Genomic DNA, 16,047 nt, shown 5'->3' with positions numbered 1-16,047 from the left:
GCATTAAAAAACCCCACTAGGATCTTTGCCATGTCCCTGGGTCAGACTTATAAAGATCCGTAGGGACCCCATCAGGCCCGGGGCTTTTCGAACTGAAGGGGCCATAATCCCTTTCTGGATTTGTCCATTCCAAAACATATCGGGAGCGACTCAGCACTGGGTTCCGAGGGTATAATATTTTTTTCTAAGTCCACATCTGTGTAAATCTGTTGAAAATGGCTGACCCATCTATCGACGGGAATACCAAACTCTATTCTCAAAGAGTTATTATCTATAAAAAATTGACTATTTACAAATTTCCAGAATTTTGAGCTTTTGACCAGGACACTAACCAGATTTAAATTCTCCCATTCCTGTTCCCATATCTTATCTTTCCTTTGGTTTAGAGCCAATTTATATGCTTTTCTACATGCTTTAATGATTTCAGCATCCCTGGGTTTATTTTTTAATGCAACTATGAGAGCTTTGTGGGTTTTAGAACAATCTGCGTCTAACCATTTTTCCCCCTTAGTATATCCTGACCTTCCTCGTCCTGTGAGATTTTTTGTGATCCGCTTTGCCAGCTTACCAAAGGCTTCTATTACCACATCGGGCTCAGTGCGATTATTGAGATACTGGTTAATGTCTTCTTTACCCTCCATATACAACTGGTTTAAATAAGCCTTCGGCATGATCTTCCCCTACCTAATTTTACGTGCCTGATCTGTTGGGTAAAAGTCCCTATTTAAGAGGTTCTTTGAATCGTCTCCATGAAAGATCAGCACCCCCATAGTTTCTACAGACATTGGGTTATTATCACAATAACCAGTCCAAGATGAGCTTACTTTCAGTATGTTTAAGAGCAAAGGAGCAGATACCACAATATAATCTATGGTTGAGCAACACCACCTACCAATAAAGGAAGGAACCAGCTCCGTCTCGTCCGTGTGCTCAAGACAAAGTAGATTATTAATAGCAAATAAGCTCTCTAACAAATTACCTTAGGCTGAATGTTCAAAATGGGTTAAGGGAGCCAAGCTACTCAGTGACCCCTACCCAATATGCAGTTAGAGGAGCACCGATGTACATTAAAATCCCCCATTATAATAAATTCACAATGGGAGCGACTATCCTCTCCAATATGTTTTAGAAAGTCTTCAAGTGCAGCTATATGCTCACTATCGTCATTCCTGCAAAAGGAGTTATAGATGTTAATTACCACCAAGGTGGGACTCTTGGGAAAGGTTAGTTCTAGAGCTAACAAATGTGGGGATGGACTAAACAGGCTCTTCGTTGTACAAGCCAGTTTAAGTGATATTAAAATAAGCAGAACTCCCTTAGCACATTCTATAGCGAAAGGGGAACCAGCTTTAAAAAAAAGACACGCAACCATCCAGAACAAACTAATCTGACATATCCCAGGTTTCTTGCAGTGAGACAATATGATCAGGCCTTAATATAGCGAACCACTGCTCGTCGTCCTTTTTAGCCCTCAACCCAGCAATGTTCCAGGACATGAATTTAAAAATAAAAGGACCTGGCTGGGAAGGAACAGAATGTGGGAAAATATCATTTACCTCTCCAGCTGACAGAGGGCACCCTGTTATAACCATAACCTCACTTGAAGCTGGTAGTCAATCAATAGTATCTAGGTCCCTCAATGGGAAAAATCTATGTGCAAGAGGAATGGTCGTACTCATATTAGGGCACACTTTTGGGCATCGTAACATCTTTTCCTGAAAAAGACTAAAATTATTGCTCTGGAACCTTTGGTATTGGACCCTGTCAGGATAGAAAAAGCAAAGCGGCATGACCTGAATTCCTGTGTTTGATTCGTGTCTAAACTGGCTGTAGATCATGGCCCTTGTGTGCAATGGGTGTGTTAAATTAACCACAATACAATCACCCCACCTATCTTTTTTTGGGGCCCTCCCCACCCATCCCACTCTTTTAGCCCTGATAACATGGGGAGCTATGTGAAGTCCATTTATAAGAGATCTATCCAGCTGCTGGGTCACCTTATGTGCCAGATCTACTGTGGTCTCCTTAGAGCGCTGCTTGACCGGTGGAACACCAGACAAAACGGCCACTAAAGGTACTGACTCGGGGGTAGGTTTAAAATGTCAGTTCTTGTTGATACTGTGCAAATTACGGCGAGGGCCTGGCGTGAACTTGGTCAGCGAGCGCATAAATTGCCGTTATATGCACTTGGTATGCCGCTTCTTTATCACTCAGATCTTTCGGTCGCTGGTGAGACTGGCATGCGGCGAACCCTTAAAGATATGGGGTTGGCCACAATGGCGGATGTGTTCCCGAGTGGCCGGTTCATCATATCGGCACACATAGGTGCCCAAGGCAGCATTTCCACTATGCATCTCTTTGCCTACGCTAGATTGCGCTCTGCGATGAGGGATCTTTACCCCACTTATCCTCTGGAGCCTCCGCCTTTGGAGGCACTGCCATTGATTTACACCACTAAGTCTAGAGCCAAGTTGGTCACCCGGCTTTATAGTGCTTCTCAGAAGGATGTGCCCCTGGGTGAGGCCGCTGCACTAGCCAGGTGGAATGCGGTGCTGCCGGAGCCCCTCTCTGAGAATGACTGGTTGGACTGCTGTCGTCTGACTGGTCGCTTGACACCCAATGGTAATTTGCGATTAGTCCACTACAAATACTTGCATCAGCTCTACTACACGCCATCACAGCTTCATCGTTACGGGCTGCAATCAGCTGACACTTGTAAGCGCTGTGACGCCCCGGGGGCTGACTTTTATCATCTAGCATGGACATGTCCCAAAATAACTGAATACTGGAGCTCAGTTACGAGAGTTCTTGGTCTAATGGTTGATGAAGTGGTAGAATGGGGCCCTAAAGTGTGTGTGCTGGGTGTCGATGTTAGGGTGAAACTGTCCAATAAGAAATTTGTTTCTATAGCGTTACTATTGGCTAAACGTAGGATCTCAATGTTCTGGGGAAGTAGGGCAGTGCCCACCACCAAGCTATGGTTGCCGGGATCAGCTCACATGTTATGCGGAGGAGCTACCCGCCCAGTCCAAGCCGCGGGATATTTGGGCACCACTCACGTCCTATCTGTTACGAATTACCGATATTTGAGGCCCGAAAGTTGGTTGTATGCTTGCCTGCCTGTGTTCACTCTGCACTGTCTTCAGTGAAGGTTCTGTCTGTAGCTCCGCATGCACTGGTTGATTTACCATACCGCACTATGACTTACATAACATATGTGAATGTCATGCGTATACTATGCCAATGCCACATTTTGAGAGATTGTATAATGTTGCTGATGTTTTTTTGTTTATATGAATAAACGAAAAAAGCATAAATAAAAAAATAAATAAAAAAAATGTCAGTTCTTTCTTCCAACTGTAAAGAAGACTGGAAGAGTTTGGGCCCTGTAAATCGGCCCAGGTGTCTATCTGATCAGCAGCTAATTACCTTTGAGAGGCTACATCTATGCCACCCTCCTCCTTATTGTTTGTAGATGGTCTATGGCACTCTTGAAAATGCGTACTTCTCAATGGTTGTTTTTTATGCCCTGGGTCTGACTGGGTACTACCCCTGTGTTCTAAATGCTTGCCACTGCGGACATGCTGACCACTGCTAGTTGAGGGAGCTACGGATATAGATCTACCCTGCTGTATATGCCCTGCTCCCTCCTTCATCTCCCCGAGCTCTGTGACATGGATACTGGCTAAATGGCAGAGGTAAAACTCATTGGACTGACAAAGCAAGGCTTCCACCTTCGCCAGCCGTGAGTTAATAGGAGCTAAAAGTAACTTTAGCATTTCTTCCACTTTTAGCAGCAGTTTTGACAAAGTCGGGCTCGAGTCCACATGATCTGGATTAAGGACAACTGGTATCACAGACTTTTTAGGAGCCTGCAGGGGTTTCTTCCCCCCTCCTCTTTTCTTTTTGACTGGGGTTTCCAACATAAAATTACCTTCCACTTGATTGCCCTCCACTCCCTTTGATAAATCAGTGGCGGACCACAGTATGGGTGCCATTTTGCTTTGCGCAACTGTTGACAAAGTGCCACCAAGGGGTAATGGGCTCTGTGGAAGGTTGTATCTCCAGCGAAAGTCTCCTTTCCGTCAGGGCGATTTCGTTCGACAAGACATTTTCCGCCCTGGCCAGAAACGTATCAAGAGTCGTTACAGAACCCCCTCCACTGGTTGTGGGCATTGTTTGCTTTCTCTTTCTCATGGTCTTTCACCAACCGTGCTATATGAAACTCCACAGAACAATACCTTGAGTAATGACTCCACGAGAATCCATGAGGCGCATAGGTTAGATAGGTGGCCCAGCCCAGCCTCTTCCTGGCTCTGACGGCTGCACACAAGCCCGGGCGCACCTGCGCGCGTCCCACGCTGCGGGAGACCCGAGCTGATTATCTTGCGCCTCCTGGCCCAGCGTGGGAGTTGGCGGCATTGGGAGCCGCGAAGCAGGCTGGGAGTTGTGGACCGTTGCTCAACTGTGTGTGCCGCTAAGAACAGGGAAAGCTGTCATTCGGTAACTGTGTTAAGATGAAATTGCCATTATATATCGAAAAAGGAGAGTCTACAAAAATGTAAGATTGTTAGCATGCATAAAACCGCTAATAAACTCAACAACAGATCTTGGTCGAGCTTGAACTGATTAGGGAAGGTAAATACAGGTTTGAAGGACAAGTTTTTAAATAATTTTATTTATGAAAGTTTGAGCAACAATAAACATGACGAAAAGAAAACCCTGAGCAGGTGGGAAAATACAACCCAGAAATAATGTCCGCCTTTACATTAGCAAATGAGTAATTGGATAATAATTACAATTGTTATTTGTAACAGTCGAACAATTAAGGCACCCATTAACCTTTTACCGTGAGTCAGCCCCTGTCTCTCACACACATTCCCCAGACGACCTATCTGACCTTCCTATAGTTGTGTCAGGGGAGCCAGACAAAATTGTTGTGGTTCGTAAGATGTGTAGTCTTTACCTCCACTGGTAGCAGGTAGCATGGATTAGTAGCAGTTCAGCTGCTCATTATAGTAGACAGTGGTGGCTCGCATAGGGCGTTCTGTGGGTCGGGGCAGGGTGGGGGATAGTAAACTTGGACATACGACGGAACGGAGGAAAGTGATTATTACAAAAGTGGAGTCCTCCGCCAACCCTCTTCTATGAAGAAGCATGGGGGTGCTGTATAACTGATGCAAAAATTTGAAGTGGAGTAGATGTAACCTATTGTTGGGGGAGATTGCTACTGTTTGTGAACAGAAGTAAAGCCAGACCTTGTCTGGTAGCGGAAGTTGGATATCCTGTTCCCATTTTTTCCTCACACAGGATGTCTACAAAGACCGATAGAGCTTAATGATGATCTGATTCTTGGAAGTAAGGGCGAGGAGAAGGGAGAGTATCTCATATGGCTTCGGTTCCTGCGCTTAAGAGAAAGGCTACCTTGCATGTCGCCGGTAATCTATATTAGATAAAGCAGTCCATGGACTTGTTAGTGTCTTATTTCAATGTCATAATATGTGATAAACAACCCATTTGGGAACAGATCAGCCATTGTTAACAATCTTGATTGCATAAGTCTAGCATGGATCTTGGGAAAGTTGGTGAAGGGGAAAATTGACAAAGACTGCTCAGGAGCATACTGTTTAGGGCATGTTGTTCTTTTGTGGAGTCCATCCCATGCTGGTTGAGCGCAGGCAGTAGAGTTAATTACATGGCGATTCCGCAAAGGAAATTTTCCTAGGGCTGTTGATGGGGGCACTGTAGCCAGTGTGCCACATTCAGTGGTGATGTGGGCCATGAAAAGAGGCAAGTGCAGCCAAGAAAATGCTAATTGTGCTTGAGCACAGAGATAATATAATTCGAAATCGGGTTGCTGCAAGACCAACTTGGTCATAGAGCAGCGTTTACATTTCCCATTTAATCCTGGGACGGTCGCCAGCCCATGCCAGTTCAATCATGAGAGACTGTAATCTTTTGAAAGTGTTGCGATAGTGGGATAGAGACAATATTTAATTATTGAATATGTATAGTAGCTGGGTCCGTATGACCATTTTCATCATTGATATTTGTCTGTATAATGATATGGGTCAATGCCCTTCAGCACTTTATCTTGTCTTCAATTTTCGATATTACTGTTCCGTAGTTCTCTAACAAAACTGAATTCTTGTGCTGATTAATCCAAATGCCCAGATATCTAACTGAGGACATACAGCAAGACAGAAGGCAGTTCATTGGGCAATATTGTATGCTGGGAATTAGTGGAAATATTGTAGATTTTTTCCGGTTCATAGAAATGTCGGACAAGCGTTTGAATACAGTGAATTCCCGAAAAATTGGTGCCAGGTTACGATGGGGTTCACGAAGATATTGTGTAATGTCATGAGCATACAAAGAGATAATTGAAGTTGAGGCCTCTATGTTCATGGCATTGCGTAATAACACATGGTAGTATCTCCAATGCTAGTGAAAACCAGATAGGCGAGAGCGGGCACCCTTCATGGATGCTCCTAAAGATTGGGATTAGGGTTTAGAGGAGTCCATTGAAGCGGACTCTGGTGTGTGGCTCGCCATGGAGTAATCGGACCCAGTGCAGAAAAGAGGTGGGATCCCCATTCTAGTTAAAATAAGGAAAAGAAAATCCCATTCCAGGGAACCAAAAGCTTTACTAGCGTCTAACAGGACAGCTTTGGTTCTCAAGGTCGGATTTAGTTGATGTATGAGAGCACCTGAAGGACAGGTTTAATACAAATCTTTAAAATCATTTCAATGATGTGTCGAGCTTAGTCAACAATTATATATTTTTTTACCACAATTCTCTTCCCTTGCAGCTCATTCCAATGTTGAGGCCTCTGAGAATGCCAAGACTAATTCAAATGCTTCACTTGACAAAGTCTCAGCTTCCGTAGGTGATGCTGAAATTCAGGAAGTGTTAAAATTGTTGCTTGCAAATATCAGCTATGTCCAGTACCAATACATACTGTTGAAGAACTGCCCGCAGGGTAGAATTGTTTGAACAGAATAAACAAAGATTCATCCAAAGTATGACATTGCATCTTTAATGATTTATCAACAATTATCTATGTCCTTCTGTGTATTTTATTGTGCAATTTACTAAATTAAATTTGCTGTGTGTTTCATGACACCTGTGATCACAAATGTATGCATCCAAAGCCTGACAATTTCCAATGTATTTCAGGTCTTAGAGGCTCAGACTCAGTGTAGGCTTCTATACATGCTATGCCATCTGATTTACCACCTGTACTGTATGCAATACAAGAGAAATTAAAGTTACCAAAATATATCTACGCACTGTGAAAACCAAAAAAGAAAGATGCACTCACAATCACCAGTGAGCTAAATCAACGTGAGTGCAAAGGTTCAAGCTTCACATGAATGCTTAGGGTGAAATGTACCTCGCTGACCTCATTAGTATCCCAGTAAAAGGAGCACTCCCCTGAATTCTATATGTGACTGGTAAGCCACTGAAACATAATGATCAACCATGTGAAAATCCATGTGAAAACCAACCTTCTGAAAATCACACTGCTCAGTATAACTACCTTCCACCAACGATTGTGAGCTGAATCTGCTTTCAGAATCTCCATTAGGTCTAAGAGAAATATAATAGATCATACATCTACATTTATGGGGCATCTCATTATATCTAGACAAAATGGATATGCCCTAAAATGTGATAAACTGAACCCTGATACTTTCACACGGAAGGTTATTACCAATTGCAAAGAGGAGGTCAAGGCCTGTTTAGATGTAAATACTATGACCAAAGACATTATAAGTGGGTTCCAGACAATTTCAAAATACATCAAACAGGAAATGTCTGTGAAACTCAATAAATCTAATAAACCTAAGCATGGTTGGTTTGATAAAACATGTTCTAAGGTCCATGCCAAGTTAAAGAGAGCACTGCATTCAGAGCCTAGAGTTGTGGAGGATGTCAGGCTGGCACGCAGGGAGTATAATGCGGCCTTAAAGTTAAGGAAAACCACTATTAAAAATGAAGCGTGGCGGGACTTGCAGATGGCTTCAAAGCTAAAAGACCACGCTGCATTTTGGAAGGCGGTCATTGCGCCCTTTTTGTTGGAGAAGGACAGGGCCACGATTGAGATAGCTATTAGCGAGGCTGAGTGGTTGGAGCATTTTGAAAATGTATGTAGCAATACAGCTCATACTACAAGGGTAGAGATGGAGCCTGTAGTCAATTTGGTTCTTAGTCAAGGTACAGAGGATATGAATCTGAAATTTGAGCTGAGTGAGGTTAACTTATCCATTGAATCGAGCCTGGGAGGTAAGGCATCGGGACCAGATGGCATCACGGTAGATCTTTTTACGCATAATATTTTATTGTGGGGTCCTGTTTTAACTCAAGTTTTAAATGCTTGTAGCACAATCGGCCCTCTTTCTTCCTGGTATGAATCGACCGTGGTCCCCATTTTCAAAAAAAGTAACCGGTCGGACCCTGCCTGCTATAGGCCGATATCTCTACTCGATTCAACAATTAAGATTATCTGCAGAGTTTTGTTATTAAGGTTACAAGATTGGGCGGAAGACCTTTCGATACTTACTGACCTTCAGTATGGTTTCCGCAAAGGCATGGGTACAATTGACCAGGGGTTAAATTTGAATATGATGATCGGCAAATACACTAAAGCCAAAAGGGGTCGGTTGTATTTAACGTTCGTAGACTTGACTGCTGCGTTTGATTCCGTAATCCATGAGGAACTCTTCCTGGCATCCTTCCAATTTATATTATATATTAATGACTTGGGAAATAAGCTGGGGAAAGAGTGCCAGGACATCCCACAAGTGGGGAAGAGACCTATTCCCACATTAATGTACGCCGATGATGCGGTTTTGATGTCACGCACCCCTGTAGGGATGCCGAGGTTAGTTGATTGTTTTGCTGATTATATGGCTAAATTGGGATAAGAAGTGAATATTTCTAAAACCTTTGTGATGAAATGTGGGACAGGGAATACACATTTCAGACGCATTTTAATAGGTAAGAAACCGATTGATTGCTGCAAAACCTTCTCTTATCTGGGTATACTCTTTGATAAGAGGGGGACATGGACCCAGGCCATTATGACTAGGAGGCTACTGTTTTCTAAAGCGGTATCCGCACTCTTTAATTTTAGTAAGAAGCTGGGTAAACGGGCTCCAGAGGTCCTATTAGAGATATACAAGGCAAAATGCATCACAATAGCCACCTATGGGGCAGGCATCTGGGGTTGGAGAATGTTAATTCACTCCAATGCATTGAGAATAGATTTTAAAGATTTTTATTGACTGTCCCGGAAAGCACTTCTACCTATGTTTGTCATACTGAATTGGGCTTGCCATACATTGTGGACATTTGTAAAATTCAACCTGTACTCCAGTGGCACAGAATATTGACCTCCGATTCGTTGGAGCTCAATAGACAGCTACTTACAGACTGTGGTAAACTGGATGGGGCATGGAAGATTAGTTGGCTAGAGTACATTAAAAATGTTGTTGGTTACCTTGGCCACCCTGAATATTTCTCGGACCCCCTTACTCTTTTAGCTGTAAACAGGAAAGAATTAAAAATTAGCTGTCTATCCTACTTGGATAATAAGAGAAGAGAAATAGAATCCCCAAAAGTCTCTGTACAGGCGCATCAGTTAATAATGGTTACCGATAAACTCCAGCCCTACCTAAGCAAGTTTACAAGAGAGCATGACAGATTTTTGTTGACCCGTTTGAGATTATACATTTTTCACAGGCTTGTCTCTTTTCACACTGAAAACAACTGGTCGAAGGAGCTATGTAAATGTCCATGTGACGATGTGTCTTTTCAATCAACTATTCATGTTCTATTCTTTTGTAAATTTTACTCTTATAATAGGCACAGGTGGATTTTGCCAATTTTAAAATAAGGGACTAAGACAATGTCGCCCTGCTTTTCTGTTTTTACAAACATTGGGAGAAGAACAATTGTCTGTATCAATTTTAATGTTTTTAAAATTAGTCTTAAAATGTATAAATTCAATCATGATGTAATTCACTCCTTTTCTGATCTTTTTTTAAACTGATTCGTATTGCTATTTTATGAATTTATAAGCTAATACTTGTATTTATTGTGCCCATAATTGTATTGTGCTTTTATGATTACCTCTTTTAATCGAATAAAGCTGATTGAATTGAATTGCTGTCAATGATGTTCAATGCTCATTTGCCCCGAACGCCTTCCATTTGCAGACAGTGCATAGAGAGAAACCTGGAAGTGAACAAGATATGGAAGAGGAAAGCTTATAACCAGAGTATGTTAAAAAAGAAGGTTCCATCTTGAACACGTTCAAAACACATTAGTAATGTGAGAGCATGTGCCCTAAATAAACATGATGAAGCAAATGACAACCAATCAAGAGTTTTTGAAACTCATACATTGTTCTGTTGTAACAATAACTAGGGGAAAGTGGGAAGTGAAAACAAAAGCAGTAAGTGTACAATTAAATACACTCCACTTACAGATGCTATCTTGTAAACGATACACTGAAAGTAATCAAGACTGAGCTCCAAGAAGTTAAGACGTTTTCAGCGCCCAGTGTACACAACACCACACATATTGTAATTTAATCCAACAATACTCATTCTAGGTTTCCTGCAATAAGAAATTTGATTAATGTGAAAAAATGAGATGTTGATTGCAAACAATGACCCTTAGAAGAAACAAGACATCTCCAGTCTCTCATTCATGCTGTTCGGATGCAGCATGTTCAACAATTTAGTCCAAATTATCTCTTTGGAGAAGCTTTTTGTTGTTGCCTATTCCCGGGTAGTAGTTGGCAAATCTCCAAAATTTGAAACTGCAATTGACCAATGTTATGTCCAGGTTCTATCCAGCAAACTACTACACTGGATTTCGCATATCAGTTTCAAATGTTACTTTTATGTTCCATTATCCTGGTCCTGATTTTTCTTTCTGTAATGCTCACATATAGTAGTACACATGGGCACTGCAAACAGTAAATAACAATTTTGCTGTTATCTCCTGAATACTGTAAAGGAAGTTTACAACCCTTGTGAGGGTGAGTGAAGATATTACAAGTGATCATAATATTACAATGTAAGCAATTATTGCATTCCTTGGTGCCAGAATGTTTTTGGGAAGGTATGTTCAATTTCAACGTGAGAATGTCCTTGATGTTAGGGTGTTGATATGCAAACAAAAGTCGATTTGTAATAGTGCCCTCTTTTATTGTAGACATTTTGGACAAAAAAGACATTCTGGTGGTGTTTGCTCTGTCAAGCTATTTCTCTATTAATTGTATTCACCCTCTCAATAGAACTAGACAAAACTGATTCTGATTCGATTGCAAAATCTCTTTGTACTTTTATTGTATATTAACAAAATCAGTTGGTTAGATGTAATACTTTTCAACTGCATATTTTGAGAGAAAGGAGAATGTGCTTTAAGTGGTTCCAATTTGGGAGCTAGTAGCTAAGTCATGTTTGGTACCTTTGGAATGGCGGTGAAAAGACCTATTTAATGATAAAGTCAGGTTTTTTATTACAATTTTGAAAATGGCCCTTTTAGAAAGCTGGCATTTTCTTGCCCTTAGCCCTTTTGTGCCAGTAGCCTGTCTTGGGTCACTTGCAACTTCATCTTGAACCCTGGGCTTACAGATTGAGCTAAGGGCTAGTCTGTTGGCCTCCTGATCTGAGACTCAGGGGTATAAAAGGCTCACCAAGATCCCGCACCAGCACCTGGATGCAGCTGGAGTGAGTCCCTTATCAAATGGTGCCCCTCAAGTCCTGGGTGTGGCTCAGAGAGCTGAAATCAAGCTTTTTGGTTCTTTGCGGCTGCAAACGGGCCTGTTTGCACTGAGACCTCGCCCCTCACACTCCGCAAATCAGCACAAAGCTCTGTTAGCCTGACTCTTCACACTGCAGCATCCGTCGCTCATGGTGACCACCAAAGCAAAGTTCCAGAATGCCCATCCGTGATGCCTAGCCTGCTGTCAGTGCTACGCCGGCAGCCTCCCTCAATGCTTTCCCTGCTTCTTACGGCCCCCTCCAACATGAAGATGACTCTTGGCATGGACTTTGAGAAGGTAAACTTCAGCGTTCCTAAGCTGGTGACTGTATCCGACCTGCCCTCCATCCCTGTTGGCCAGATAGTGTGACTTTGACCCGGTCCAGTACGACTAGAAATCCAGAGTTGGCGATTTGCGACGTTTTTGTTGCTATTTTCAGTAACTCTATAAAAATAAGAACTCTGGTTCTGCTGATTCGACTTTTGTCATTTTGGTGTCAAATAATTTATTAAACTTTACTTTATTTTTCGAAATTGGTTTGGGAATTTTCTTGTGTTGTCACTTTATTACTGTTTGTGTGCTGCATAAATGTTTTACACATCACCTCTGAGTTAAGCGTGACTACTTTTCATGACAAACTACCCAGAGTTAAGTACAATTTAGTGACTTTTTGTGGTTCACCATGCAAGGGAATGTGGCTGTTGCTTGACAAGGGCTCAAACCCCAGGCAACCAACAACCCAATTTCTAACAGTGGCAGTATGACTCTTTGGGTTGTTCCTGTGAGACATAAGCAGATCCAGTTGAGTGCAGGCTCTTGGATGTTGATCTTGTGGAGACTTCTGAGTAGTGTGTTGTGGAAGACTGTGTTGAATGTCGCGGAGAGGTCGAGCAGAATGAGGGCTGCTATTTCTCCTTAGTCCAGAATCATCGTAATGTCATTGATGGTTGCAATGAGTGCTGTTTCGGTGCTGTAGTTCTTTCGGAATCCTAACTGAGAGTTGTCCAGTAGGCTTCAAAGACATGCACAAGCCACAAGGTATTCTTTTTGCCATATGGTTTTGAATGAAGGTAATGATATGAAATTGCTGGTTTACTTCTCTTCCCAACTCAACAAATACTTAAGATGTTTAATCTGATGCACCACTGTTCCCACCAAAGTGCATTGTTGTTAGTTTCCTGTATGAGTGAGTAAATTTCAATCACCTCGTCTGAAGTATACGCAAGAGTGCTTGCTCTATTCTCAGTCAAATAGGCTATGTACTCAAAAGAGCTTTTGGGTGGGTGCAAAACGGGTTTGAAGGACAGAAACAGTCAACTACAATCGATGCCAAGCTGGCAGAATGCACTCAAATATTTAAACTAATGTATTAAACTTAATCTGTATTGAACGTGTTGTCCTGGGGTTCTCTCTGTTCAATGAACATTGCTTTAACCTTTCAAACTACTGGTTGCAGAGATCTACTAACCAGTCTCAAGGCTGTGAAAGAACTGCCCGCAGGCTAGAACTGATTTAGCAGAATAAACTAAAATTCATTCAACGTATGTGATTCCATCTTTAAGATTTATCAACAGTTACATATTTCCATCTGTTTATTTTATTGTCCAGTGTCCTGTGTTTTTCATGACAACTGGTGATCACAAATGTATGTCTTCAAAGCATAAAAATTCCCAGTGCATATAGGTCGTAGAAGCTCTTTGTCAGGGAATTCTATAATCTAAATCATTAAAGATGGAATGTCATACTTTCGATACATTTTAGTTGTGTTGTAATGTGTGTTTTAATGTGCGCACAAAGGGCCACATGCATCATTGTAGGCAATTGCGATTCCATAATTGCGATTATTCAGGAATCACAATTATGTTATCGCAATTGCCTAGGCATGTAGGTTTAGCTAAAATATTAACGATTCCTACATATTCCTTAATTGCAAATTGCGATTAAGGAATTAAGGAATGGCTTCCCATTCATTTCTATGGGCCTAGAGGCCCATAGGAATGAATGGGGATTGCATGCACAATTTGCGAGTACCAAATAGGTACTCGTAAATTGCGCATGTAATTTCAAGGGTGCAAGGGGGCCAAAAGGCCACCCTGATGCATCCTTGAAATTTGCATGTGATCACATGTCGCGCACACACATGTCCCAAGGGAATGTGTGTGTGCAACATGGCACTTTGTGTCCCAGGCCTGAACGTATCCTCAGGATCGAACCGATGCTCTTAGGGGTCCACCTCTCGACAGCCCCAAGTCTGGATATAATTACACCCAGACTTTAGGATGGTCTAGCGGGAGGAGGGAAGGATGAGGACAGCGGGGAGGGAGACCTGTGAACAAAAGAGGAAAGATCATCAGTCTTGACCATTCAGATAAACGGGCTACCACCACTTCCGCTATACCTAGATCACGGGTACTCATAGTACGGCCCGCGGTCCGCCAGCGGCCCGCCAAGCCTTTCTTGGCAGCCCGCGGACCTTGCAGACATTGTACCGGTGTTTTTTAATTTTATTTACAATGTCAGCAAACACAGACTCTGCTCTGTGGGAGCCGGGCGATTCAAGTGATAGTCCGAGTGGAGCTGCAGGGGCGCTAGGAAGAGGTGAAATACAACAAAGCCTCGTTATCATGCTAATGGTCTCTTAAAGACCTGTGAAGTACTCGGGTGGGGCTGTGTGTGTGCCCGGGAAGGGAAGCTGCCTCAGCTGCCACACAAGCGGGGGTGAGGTGACAAAGAATGACAGAGGACAGCAGGGTGTGAGAGTCGGGTGAGGTGACAGAGGGCAGTAGGGAGAGACAGAAACAGACAGACACAGAAAGAGATAGAGACAGAGACAGGGACAGACTGACAGATAGAGACAGAAACAGATAGAGGTAGAGACAGCTAGAGGCAGAGACAGATAGAGGCAGGGGCAGACACCCAAAGACTAGTACTAGTTCTGTTAAGAATGAAGTAAATACAGATCCGGATTCCAGGTAATACAGGAAACAGAAAGGGAGGTTTTCTTCTTTATTCACAGGATCATCGTAAAACAGGATCATGCAAAGTCACAGGTACACAGTTGAATGCCCTAATGCCATAACGAACCCCTCAAAATTTACCAGCATGCACTATTCAAAGGAATACAACCCGCGAGCCCCCAACAACATGTAAACTCAAGGGGAAACAGAGACACACCTGAAAACAGGCGCGTGTCTACTTACCAGCTTCATGTGTAAACATTTGGTTAACACACACAACCACGTGAGAGATCCACCTCGCGTGCTCGTGTGTATGTAACAAGTTCTCGCTAGCCCCTTCAAGAGACATACAGGTCAGGGCTTTTCCTCCCCGCTCCCTCACTCTGAAGCGATCAGAAAACGCTAAGAGCCACGTCACCTCTAGGCATCTTGGGGCCGATGAAGCGGCTAGGGGGCAGGGAATTAACTGCCAAGGGATGCACTCCTGTTAAAAACAGGGGTGCAAAAATGACACAGGCCAGACCTAATGTAACTACAGAAGGCAGCACGAAGAATCTATTGCTCGACACTAACCAAGAAGGAGCCAAAAGTAGCCCTGACCTTAAGGGGGCCTACAGATTGTTAAAAGTTTTCAACTCCTATGGGATAGGAGTCTCTTCTGAGCCTGGGCTCTGCCCTAGTACCAATATGCAGGAACAAGACGAGAAGCCTTTATGTATCACTAACAAAGAGTCGGCAGAGTCAGAGACCACACTAGAGGAGGGGAGATCTTATCTGAATCAAGATTCCAGCCTTGGAATATTAGATCAAGAGAAGTAATCCTTAGGCACTGATGGGAGGTCAAAATATCCCCTCTTTAGTAGACGGGGTTCAGGAGGTAATAAAGTGACCCCAATGATACAAATAGCAGGGGGCAGACCCCAACAGGAAGAAATCCAACTATCACCACAAAGCTCTACTAACTCAACACATCAAACACCTCCATTAAGCAAAGAAGCCTCCTTGATGCAACCCACAAGGTCAACAGTGCTCTGAGAAACTTCGGAAACTACGACTCCAGGAGAAGATTTAAGATCCAAGACAAATTCTCAGGCGGGCCCCTTCTCCAGCAGATCCTGGATGAACTTAGTGATATGAGGAATGCACATGATAAGACTAATCTGGAAGTACAATCAACTTAGCAACATAAAAGCCAGTCTCTCCCAGATGAACTCCAGACTGACGCAGGCTGAACTATGGATATCAGACTTTGAGGATAATCAAATGAATCTCAATCTTGAGTCTGCTAAATTAACTCAAGATATAGC

The 16,047-nt window shown here is 42.8% G+C and overlaps 1 long non-coding RNA gene across 1 annotated transcript in view; it reads right to left on the bottom strand.

Annotated features, from left to right (window-relative positions):
* LOC146867200 (uncharacterized) overlaps window positions 1-16,047 on the bottom strand; it is a 79,447-nt gene that overhangs the window by 39,102 nt on the left and 24,298 nt on the right. Inside the window, exon 2 of the long non-coding RNA XR_014961096.1 lies at window positions 10,139-10,243. This is a non-coding gene — a long non-coding RNA (uncharacterized LOC146867200). The remainder of the gene's footprint in view (window positions 1-10,138; window positions 10,244-16,047) is intronic.

The sequence above is a fragment of the Triturus cristatus genome, chromosome 1_2 (genome assembly GCF_964204655.1).
Source record: "Triturus cristatus chromosome 1_2, aTriCri1.1, whole genome shotgun sequence".
Lineage (NCBI taxonomy): Eukaryota > Metazoa > Chordata > Amphibia > Caudata > Salamandridae > Triturus > Triturus cristatus.
This window is presented reverse-complemented; position numbering and strand designations above follow the sequence as displayed.